The sequence below is a fragment of the Coregonus clupeaformis genome, chromosome 6 (assembly GCF_020615455.1).
Source record: "Coregonus clupeaformis isolate EN_2021a chromosome 6, ASM2061545v1, whole genome shotgun sequence".
Lineage (NCBI taxonomy): Eukaryota > Metazoa > Chordata > Actinopteri > Salmoniformes > Salmonidae > Coregonus > Coregonus clupeaformis.
In genome coordinates, this window is record NC_059197.1 from 15,364,423 (window position 1) to 15,375,453 (window position 11,031).

The 11,031-nt window shown below is 43.0% G+C and overlaps 1 pseudogene; it reads right to left on the reverse strand.

Annotated features, from left to right (window-relative positions):
- Positions 1-3,184: 3,184 nt before the first annotated feature.
- On the reverse strand, positions 3,185-10,742 carry LOC121567757 (annotated as a pseudogene).
- Positions 10,743-11,031: the final 289 nt, after the last annotated feature.

An 11,031-nucleotide genomic window follows, 5' to 3' on the forward strand; every position in this document is an offset into this window, starting at 1 on the left:
AAGCCTATGCTTCTTCATCCTGTTTGCCACTTAATGATTGAATTGATTCCAACATCCACAGTTTTGGGTGGGTCCTTTAATTATGTTCCAGATATGATAACTAGTAGGGCAGAGTGGAACACCCTAAGTAATGTGTGGTAGGCCTAAGAGCTTAGAAGTTAATGCACAAGATCAATCCTATACATTAATCACACATGAGTAAGCACTTTTAGAATGTCTTTGACACTGTTGGTTGATTGAAAGGGTAAATCCACACAAATGTCAAAAAATCATCTTGCACACTGAGGAGAGGTTGAGTCACAGGGGGAGGCTTTCATGAGTCCACACACTCTCACTGACTACTCATACAGTAACTTCTTGGCCACCGTGCCCTCTCTGGCCTTAGGATAGAAGTTCCTGACTGTACAGTTGGAGAAGTAGCGTCCAGAGAGGGGCTCCAGGCCCTCCTGCAGGGCACAGTGCAGGTTGGTCTGACACCCCGCCACAGTGTTCTTGAAGAAGAACATGGAGATGGGCTTCAACAGCATTAATAATACAGAGTCTGCGTAACGGCCCAGCTCAGTTTAGATTATACCCAGGAGAAAAAGACACAAGCACTAGAGTTGAGTTATCCATCCATCCATAAAAATAAATCAATTTTAGTCCTTTAGCAGACGCTGTTATCCAGAGCGACTTACATTAGTGCATTAATCTTAAGATAGCTAGGTGAGACAACATATCGATGTAGGATTTATTTAAGATACTCTTTAAAGAGGTAGGTTTTCAGACATTGACGGAAGATGGTCAGGGACTCCGCTGTCCTGACATTAGGGGAAAGCTTGTTCCACCATTCGGGTGCCAGGACAGAGAATAGGGGGAAGCTTGTTCCACCATTGGGGTGCTAGGACAGAGAAGAGCTTTGACTGGAACATTAGGCATTTTATTCTACTTTACATTCAACCAAGGTAGAACTAACTTGAAAACTGCAGATACCATTACATTCAAAAGCTTTATACACCTGACATAGCAGCACAGACCAGGGTGGAGGCCGTAGCAGGTAACATTTGTGTCCTACAGTTTCTTGGCCAGCTCATGGGTAAAGAGAACATTACACAGCTTGCTGTTGCAGTAGATGTTAAAGACATCCATGACAGACTTGCCAACTCCTAACTCCTTGTGAGTGCTCAAGCAGTTTAAATCAATTTTGTCATCTTCCCTAAGCCTGTGGTACTTCCTGGAGAATTAGTATTAGTAGGATTCATGCATTGTAGGGGAGACCAGGGGCAATAGAAAATAAATAATAAATAAAAAATAAATTGCTCAGAGACAACTTGAACTATAAGTATCCTAATCACTCATACCATTTATAGGTCAGTAAATAAAACCGTATTAAAAATTTAAAACAGAAATACCTTATTTACATAAGTATTCAGACCCTTTGCTATGAGACTAACTTGAGTTCAGGTGCATCCTGTTTCCATTGATCATCCTTGAGATGTTTCTACAACTTGATTGGAGTCCACCTGTGGTAAATTCAATTGATTGGTCATGATTTGGAAAGGCACACAGCTGTCTATATAAGGTCCCACGGTTGACAGTGCACGTCAGAGCAAAAACCAAGCCATGAGGTCGAAGTAATAGTTCGTAGAGCTCCGAGACAAAATTGTGTAAACGCACAGAACCGGGGAAGGGTACCAAAACATTTCTGCAGCATTGAAGGTCCCCAAGAACACAGTGGCCTCCATCATTCTTAAATGGAAGAAGTTTGGAACCACCAAGACTCTTCCTAGAGCTGGCCGCCCGGCCAAACTGAGCAATCGGGAGAAAATCGGGACTATTTAATCCATTTTAGAATAACGCTGTAACGTAATGAGGAAAAAGTCAAGGGGTCTAAATACTTTCCAAATGCACTGTATGTAATGATTTTGCAAGAAATATAATTATTTCTAAGTACGTAACCAATATTTACAGCAACACCCATTTGTGCATGGCCATTCGGTTCCTCTCAAAACATCTGAATAGTCTGTGCCCAAATGATATCTGTTGACAACTTATTTGGCACTCCACAGGACCCCAAGGCTATTTAATGTTAGTTTTGTATAATTCATAAAATCCTAACGTTAATATCACATTTATTTTCATCATTTGGCTCAGGTTCATTTTAACACTGTGTTACAATTGCCCCCAACCCAGCAGCCATGACACAAAACCTCATGTTCCTAGCAAGAGACAAAAATAATGTCAATGTTTAGCTAACAAATTATGCTAGTTTGAATTCTTGGACATTAAGGCTCAGGACAGTACAAGAACAATACAGTGCAATATTTGGCTTAAACTCTTCAAGCAGGGAGAACCTAAATGGGCATGTACTGAGAGAGTTGAATCACTCTAGCTTGTTTCTGTTTAGAGAAATTCTAATTATTACAATTCCAAATCAAATAAAATTATATTTGTCACATTGGCCAAAAACAACAACATGTGTAGGCAGACCTTACCATTGCCCCCGGTCTCCCCTACAACTTGCAGCAGAAAGAGTGATTTGTTGAGTTTCACAACCAGGGAAATCATTCAAAAATCCCCAATGAATAATATACATAGACAAATGAATTTAAGAATGCTATATACATTAAATTATGAATAGGCAAAGAACATTACATATACTCAACATTATTACATAACAGTGCCATGAACTTTCCTCCTATGTCAATGAGGGGAAACACAGGAAGCATTGACAAAAACAGACACCTGTTACAATGACAGTTTTCCCATGCTGTTTCACATTTCTTTTGCATATTGCCCCTTTGACAAATATATTATGAAAAATCATATAGGCCACCAATACCACTCCAACAACAAGAAGGCAGCCATTGAGCTTTCAGATCCTGTGCAGCACTCAGTAAAGAGAATCCATAGAACACACTGCTCACTCTAGAATTCCTTACTGTACAGTTCCTCTCATAGTTACTGTATAGCGCAAAGAGCTCTACTTTGTTGAATTCCAGGAAAGCTTAAACCACACCCCATAGGACTGTACAGGCGTATTTGAGTTTGGATTCTTCTACTGAAGCTTTCATGCTCATCTCTCTCTTTCTGCAGGGCAGGCATGAACGTGGTCTTTAAATTCAGCTGATAAATGGTTAGGACACTTAGGCAGAAGCTATGAATAGTACAGTTTGAGCCATCAAAAAACAATCAAGAGCAAACATTTTCTTAACAGTTTAGGTTTATTTACTGTTTAGTAAGAAATATAAATAAAAACATATCTAATGAAATGTCCCATAAATTAATGTTAGGTAAGAAAAAGCAAGCACTTCATCCATATATTTCTATGTATGTACATTTCATAATGCATAACCCAAAAAATTACATTTTTGTTTTGAAAGAATTCAGCATATTGGTTAGTAGCTTGCAGTCCAGTTAAAACTGTTGAGTCAGAGTGATTTTCTTAAGAGGATAGGCCACTCAGACTCTCACTGACTTCCCATAGCTTCTTGGCAACCGTGCCCTCTCTGGCATTAGCATAGAGGTTCCTGACTGTACAGTTGGAGAAGTAGCGTCCAGAGAAGGGCTCCAGGCCCTCCTGCAGGGCACAGTGCAGGGTGGTCTGAGACCCCGCCACAGTGTCCTTGAAGAAGAACATGAGGAAAGGCTTCATCAGAATCATGAACACCTTGCTGACGTCATGAAACAGTTCAGAGTTAATGGCTCCTGAAAAACAAAATAAACACATGTTGGTTAAAACTTGCAAACCAATAAATGTACTATTATTCAGCCACCTGGGGATCAGAGGAGGCTGGTGGGAGGAGCTATAGGAGGATGGGCTCTTAGTAATGGCATACAGTAAATAGAACAGAGCCAAACATGTGGTTTCCATATGTTTGATACCGTTCCATCAATTCTACTCCAGCAATTACAATGAGCCCATCCTCTTATAGCTCATCCCACCATCCACACTGCTGGGGATGCATAAAAATTCTGATTTTCAACTAATCAATACAGGACAAGTCCTTCTAACCCATACTTGGGCACAATGAAGCCTTCATACATTACTGGGATATAGTGCACTGACCTGGGTGAAGGGTGTAGCAGGTAACATTTGTGCCCTGCAGTCTCTTGGCCAGCTCATGCGTGAAGAGAACATTACACAGCTTGCTGTTGGTGTAGATGTTGAAGACATCTGTGGCAGACTTTCCAACTCCTAACTACTTGTGCGTGCTCAAACAGTTGAAGTCAATGGTGCCGAAGTTATGAACGATGGATGACACGTTGACCACTCGACTCAGACCACACTCCTTCAGACGGTCTAACAGCAGGTTGGTCAACAGGAAGGGACCGATGTGGTTGACACCAAAACATCACCCCCAAGCTGTCCTCTGTGGTGCCTGGCATGTAAATACCTGAGACAAAGGAAAAGTCACTATTTACATTTTGGTTTCATTAGAAATACTACAAAACATTTTTTACTCAGATTGATACCAGCTGCCTCACTTCCAATACGTCTACACTGGTGTCAGAAATGGGATATTACGTGGATAATATTGGATGGGTATTACATGTGCCATGGTTGGCGGGCTTGGGTAGTTGAGACAGCAGTCCAGCGAGCTCTTTTGGCTGGAGCATAATGTGTAGCCTACAACACCTTGGCTGCATGTTCAATCTCTGTGACATGTTCAGTCTCTGTACACAGGCTCTTGTGACACCTCACTAAGCACTAACTTCAAGGCTGTCTGTACATGACTAAATGCAATGTCATTACAGTGTCTTACAAGGTGGTGTGTTTTGAAAGAGGGTTGTAGCGCTGCTGCAAACAACCACTACAAGCCACACCTGCATTGTTGATGAGCAGGTCAAATCTGGGCTCAGTCTTTAGGATGTTTTCAGCAAAGGAGCAAACTGACTTCAGACTCCCCAGATCCAGCTGCATGAACACCACCTCATTGCTCCCACTCTCCTATAGGACACATTTCTATGTGTCACAAGAATTTTGTTATCTCAATGGTTGAACTCAACTATTTCTCAAGCTTTGAATAATTCCCAGAGGTTGTAAGACTAGTTAATAATGAATTACACAAAGTCCCATTTCTGCAATGAATCAGTTTTTTTTTTTTAAAAGAGTTTTTATTTTTATTTAACCTTTATTTAACCAGGTAAGCCAGTTGAGAACAAGTTCTCATTTACAACTGCGACCTGGCCAAGATAAAGCAAAGCAGTGCGATAAAAACAACAACACAGAGTTACATATGGGGTAAACAAAACATAGTCAAAAATACAACAGAAAATATATATACAGTGTGTGCGAATGTAGTAAATTATGGAGGTAAGGCAATAAATAGGCCATAGTGCAAAATAGTTACAATTTCGTATTAACACTGGAATGATAGATGTGCAAAAGATGATGTGCAAATAGAGATACTGGGGTGCAAATTAGCAAAATAAATAACAATATGGGGATGAGGTAGTTGGATGGGCTAATTACAGATGGGCTGTGTACAGGTGCAGTGATCGGTAAGCTGCTCTGACAACTGACGCCTAAAGTTAGTGAGGGAGATAAGAGTCTCCAGCGTCAGAGATTTTTGCAGTTTGTTCCAGTGGCAGCAGAGAACTGGAAGGAATGGCGGCCAAAGGAGGTGTTGGCTTTGGGGATGACCAGTAAGATATACCTGCTGGAGCGCAGACTACGGGTGGGTGTTGCTATGGTGACCAGTGAGCTAAGATAAGACGGGGATTTGACTAGCAGTGATTTAAAGATGACCTGGAAACAGTGGGTTTGGCGACGAATATGTAGTGAGGGCCAGCCAACAAGAGCGTACAGGTCACAATGGTGGGTAGTATATGGGGCTTTGGTGACAAAACAGATGGCACTGTGATAGACAACATCCAATTTGCTGAGTAGAGTGTTGGAGGCTATTTTGTAAATGACATCGCCGAAGTCAAGGATCGGTAGGATAGTACGTTTTACGAGGGCATGTTTGGCAGCATGAGTGAAGGAGGCTTCGTTGCGAAATAGGAAGCCGATTCTAGATCTAACTTTTGATTGGAGATGCTTAATGTGAGTCTGGAAGGAGAGTTTACAGTCTAACCAGACACCTAGGTATTTGTAGTTGTCCACATACTCTAGGTCAGACCCGCCGAGAGTAGTGATTCTAGTCAGGTGGGCGGGTGAAAGCAGCGTTCGGTTGAAGAGCATGCATTTAGTTTTACTAGTGTTTAAGAGCAGTTGGAGGCTACGGAAGGAGTGTTGTATGGCATTGAAGCTCGTTTGGAGGTTTGTTAACACAGTGTCCAATGAAGGACCAGATGTATACAAAATGGTGTCGTACGCATAGAGGTGGATCCGAGCGTCACCAGCAGCAAGAGCAACATCATTGATATACACAGAGAATAGAGTCGGCCCGAGAATTGAACCCTGTGGCACCCCCATAGAGACTGCCAGAGGTCCAGACAACAGGCCCTCCGATTTGACACATTGAACTCTATCTGAGAAGTAGTTGGTGAACCTGGCGAGGCAGTCATTTGAGAAACCAAGGCTATTTAGTCTGCCAATAAGAATGCAGTGGTTGACAAAGTCGAAAGCCTTGGCCAGGTCGATGAAGACGGCTGCGCAGTACTGTCTTTTATCGATCGCGGTTATAATATCGTTTAGGACCTTGAGTGTGGCTGAGGTGCACCCATGACCAGCTCGGAAACCGGATTGCATAGCGGAGAAGGTAAGGTGGGATTCGAAATGGTCGGTGATCTGTTTGTTAACTTGGCTTTCAAATACTTTCGAAAGGCAGGGCAGGATGGATATAGGTCTGTAACAGTTTGGATCGAGAGAGTGTCACCCCCTTTGAAGAGGGGGATGACCGCGGCAGTTTTCTAATCTCTGGGGATCTCAGACGTTACGAAAGAGAGGTTGAACAGGCTAGTAATAGGGGTTGCGACAATTTCGGCGGCTAATTTTAGAAAGGGTCCAGATTGTCTAGCCCAGATGATTTGTGGGAGTCCAGATTTTTCAGCTCTTTCAGAAAATCAGCTGTCTGAATTTGTGTAATGGAGAAGCGGGGGGGCATGGGCAAGTTGCAGCAGAGGGTGCAGAGCTGGTGGCCGGGGTAGTGGTAGCCAGGTGGAAAGCATGGCCAGTCGTAGCAAAATGCTTGTTGAAATTCTCGATTATTGTAGATTTATCGGTGGTGACAGTGTTTCCTAGCCTCAGTGCAGTGGGCAGTTGGGAGGAAGTGCTCTTATTTTCCATGGACTTTACAGTGTCCCAAAACATTTTGGAGTTAGTGCTACAGGATGCAAATTTCTGTTTGAAAAAGCTAGCCTTTGCTTTCCTAACTGATTGTGTATATTGGTTGCTGACTTCCCTGAAAAGTTGCATATCGCGGGCTGTTCGATGCTAATGCAGTACGCCACAGGATGTTTTTGTGCTGGTCAAGGGCAGTCAAGTTACATTTACATTACATTACATTTGAGGAGAACCAGGGGCTATATCTGTTCTTAGTTCTGAATTTTTTGAATGGGGCATGCTTATTTAAGATTGAGAGGAAAGCACTTTTAAAAGAACAACCAGGCATCCTCTACTGACGGAATGAGATCAATATCCATCCAGGATACCCGGGGCAGGTCAATTAGAAAGGCCTGCTCGCTAAATGTTTTAGGGAGCGTTTGACAGTGATGAGGGGTGGTCGTTTGACCGCGGACCCATTACGGACGAAGGCAATAAGGCAGTGATCGCTGAGATCCTGGTTGAAGACAGCGGAGGTGTATTTAGAGGGTAAATTTGTCAGGATGATATCTATGAGGGTGCCCATGTTTACAGATTTAGGATTGTACCTGGTAGGTTCGTTGATCATTTGTGTGAGATTGAGGGCATCTAGTTTAGATTGTAGGTTGGCCGGGGTGTTAAGCATATCCCAGTTTAGGTCACCAAGCAGTACGAACTCTGAGGATAGATGGGGGGGTAATCAGTTCACATATGGTGTCCAGGGCACAGCTCGGGGCTGAGGGGGGTCTGTAGCAAGCGGCAACAGTGAGCGACTTATTTCTGGAAAGGTGGATTTTTAGAAGTAGAAGCTCAAACTGTTTGGGCACAGACCTGGATAGTATGATAGAGCTCTGCAGGCTCTCTCTACAGTTGATTGCAACCCCACCCCCTTTGGCAGTTCTATCGAGACGGAAAATGTTGTAGTTGGGGATGGACATTTCTGAATTTTTGGTGGCCTTCCTAAGCCAGGATTCAGACACTGCTAGAACATCAGGGTTAGCGGAGTGTGCTAACGCAGTGAATAACTCAAACTTAGGGAGGAGGCTTCGGATGTTAACGTGCAAGAAACCAAGGCTTTTACGGTTACAGAAGTCAACAAATGATCACGCCTGGGGAGTAGGAGTTATACTGGGGGCTACAGGGCCTGGGTTAACCTCTACATCACCAGAGGAGGAGTAGAATAAGGATACGGCTAAAGGCTTTAAGAACTGGTCTTCTAGTGCGTTGGGTACAGAGGAAAAAAAGGGGCAGATTTCCAGCGTTGTAGAATATATTCAGGGCATTATGTACAGACAAGGATATGGAAGGATATGAGTACAGTGGAGGTAAACCTAAGCGTTGGGTAACGATGAAAGAGATGGAGGCACCAATTGAGTCGGTCTCCGCGTGTATGGGGGGTGGGACAAAGGAGCTGTCTAAGGCAGGTTGAGCTGGGCTGGGGGCTCTACAGTGAAATAGTACAATAAGAAATAACCGAAACAGCAATAAGCAAGGCATATTGACATGGGAGAGAGGCATAAAGCAATCACAGGTGTTATTTGAGAGAGCTAAGACAACAGCTGGTAATGGTGACAAAGTTTGGGATGAGGCTAAACATAAACAGGATGCGGTACCGTATAAAGGAACAGTCCAGCAGGCATCAGCTGTATAGCGGAGTTATCATAAGGTCCGGTGAACAGCAATAGGAGAGTTCGGAGGTAGTTCGGGGGCTGCTACAGCACTGGCGAGCAAGAGGCCCGGCTTGCGTGTGCTAGCAGGCCGGGGCTAGCAGATGGATCTTCGTGGTCGACGTCGTAACGGGAAGCCTGTTGAAACCACATCAGACGATTTCGTCGGCAAACCAGTCGTGTTGGATCGGCGGGGCTCCGTGTCAACACTAGGAGGTCCCGTCCAGTTGACAGAGAGGTAGATAGCCGGGAGATGGGCCTGGCTCGAGGCTAGCTCAAGGCTAACTGGTGCTTGCTAAGGGGCAATGGTAATTAGCCAACGACAACAGCCATTTGGTTGCAGCTAGCTGGTTGAGTGATTCCGGCAGAAAATCCGATATGCTCTGGGTCGATAGCACGCTGTGCAGACTGGCCGACAAATTGTCTGAGAGCTGGCTGGTGGGTAATGCAGGCCACGGACAATGGTGAAGACGCTAATAGCAAGTAGCCATTCGGTTGCAGCTAGACTAGTTTCAGCTTAAGGTTCTTGATAAAAGTTATAAAGAAATAATAGAATCCTTTCCACATTGGGTGAGGCAGGTTGCAGGAAAGTATTTAGTTAAAGAAAATTGAGAAATATATACACAAAATAGACCAAAATAAATAAATAAATGGCTATTTACACAAGGACACAGAAAAAAACACGACCGCAGTGCTACGCCATTTTCATCTGAGTTCTGCCCCAAAATGGGTGCACAGTCTTTTTAAACTCACACAAGTTCTTATCATAGGCTACTCCTTGCTCAAGCAGGCTGCATTTTTACACTATTCCCATACATAGTTATCGCGTTCTCACAATATTCTGCAAGCCTCTCACTCCCCCTCCCTGTGTGGGGACATCTGTTTTTGAAACCAGTCTCCTGTTATTGGTTTCAACGTTTGCACTTCTGCTTGCCTAACTACAAGAGAACACAATTTGGTGGTTGTTTTTAACTTTTAGTCATTTAACTTATATAATTTCTCTATCACTATGTTACTGTACTATTTTCATACACACAGATTATAATTGAGAAATCCTAAAACCGCTGCAGAAAAACAAAAAATGACTAGTCATAAACTACTGGTCATTATTGGGGCTAAACTGGTCAGTGTTCAATCTCCTCTCACCCTCTTGATGTCAGCGAGCGCGGCCTCAGCTCTTGGTTTGCTGCGGCAGGCCAGGATGACCCTGGCACCTCTCCTGGACAGATCTAGCGCTGTCATCTTCCCTATGCCTGTGTTACTTCCTGGAGAAAGTGGGCATAAAACATTATTAAAAGAACAATCTTACATGGGAGGGTGAAGAACATAAGTTTATGATATTACTCTTCAATTTATGCATGTGGGAAGAGCAAAAAAACTTGCTATTTTCATTTGTCTTTATTATCCAACATCGATGAATGAAATAGGAATGGAAACCACTGAAAAACGACTTACCAGTTACAATGACAGTTTTCCCATGCAATTTTGCATCTCTTTCCTTTAACCACAACACTGTGGTAAATAAATGCAATCCCGAATACCAAACTGACAACAAGCGAAAAGGTATACATCCTTGTCTCTCATGTGAAAACACCTTTGCTTTCAAGAGCGTGTGCAAACTAATTTGTACTCGTGGGAGAGCTCCTGTGAAAATATAGCACACCCTTTATCCGCTACACAGTGGTTTCAGTTGGTTTATCTGGTGATTGCGCAACTGGACAAACCGGAGTCTCTACTCTCTCAGGGCATTGGCCATGGAAGTTAAAACAGTCAAATCAGAGCAAAAGTGTTTTACCCTTAGACCTACATAACCAAAATTACACACACATTATATATATATATATATATATACATACATACATACCACACACACACACACAGACATACACAATAGCCAAATCCACTAATTTGAAGGGGTGTCCACATACTTTGTACATATAGTGTAAATTGCAACTGTTACCTTTGACAGAGCTGTACATGACCACCACCTACTGGATAGTTCACTCACAACAACGTTCATTACGGAAAGAAAAGCATTTTAGATTACTGACCCCATGTTTCAAAGTCATCAAAAATGTAGCACGAGGAGGCATTTGTACGGTTGTTCTTAAAAAAATCTCTGTATTTACATTGTTT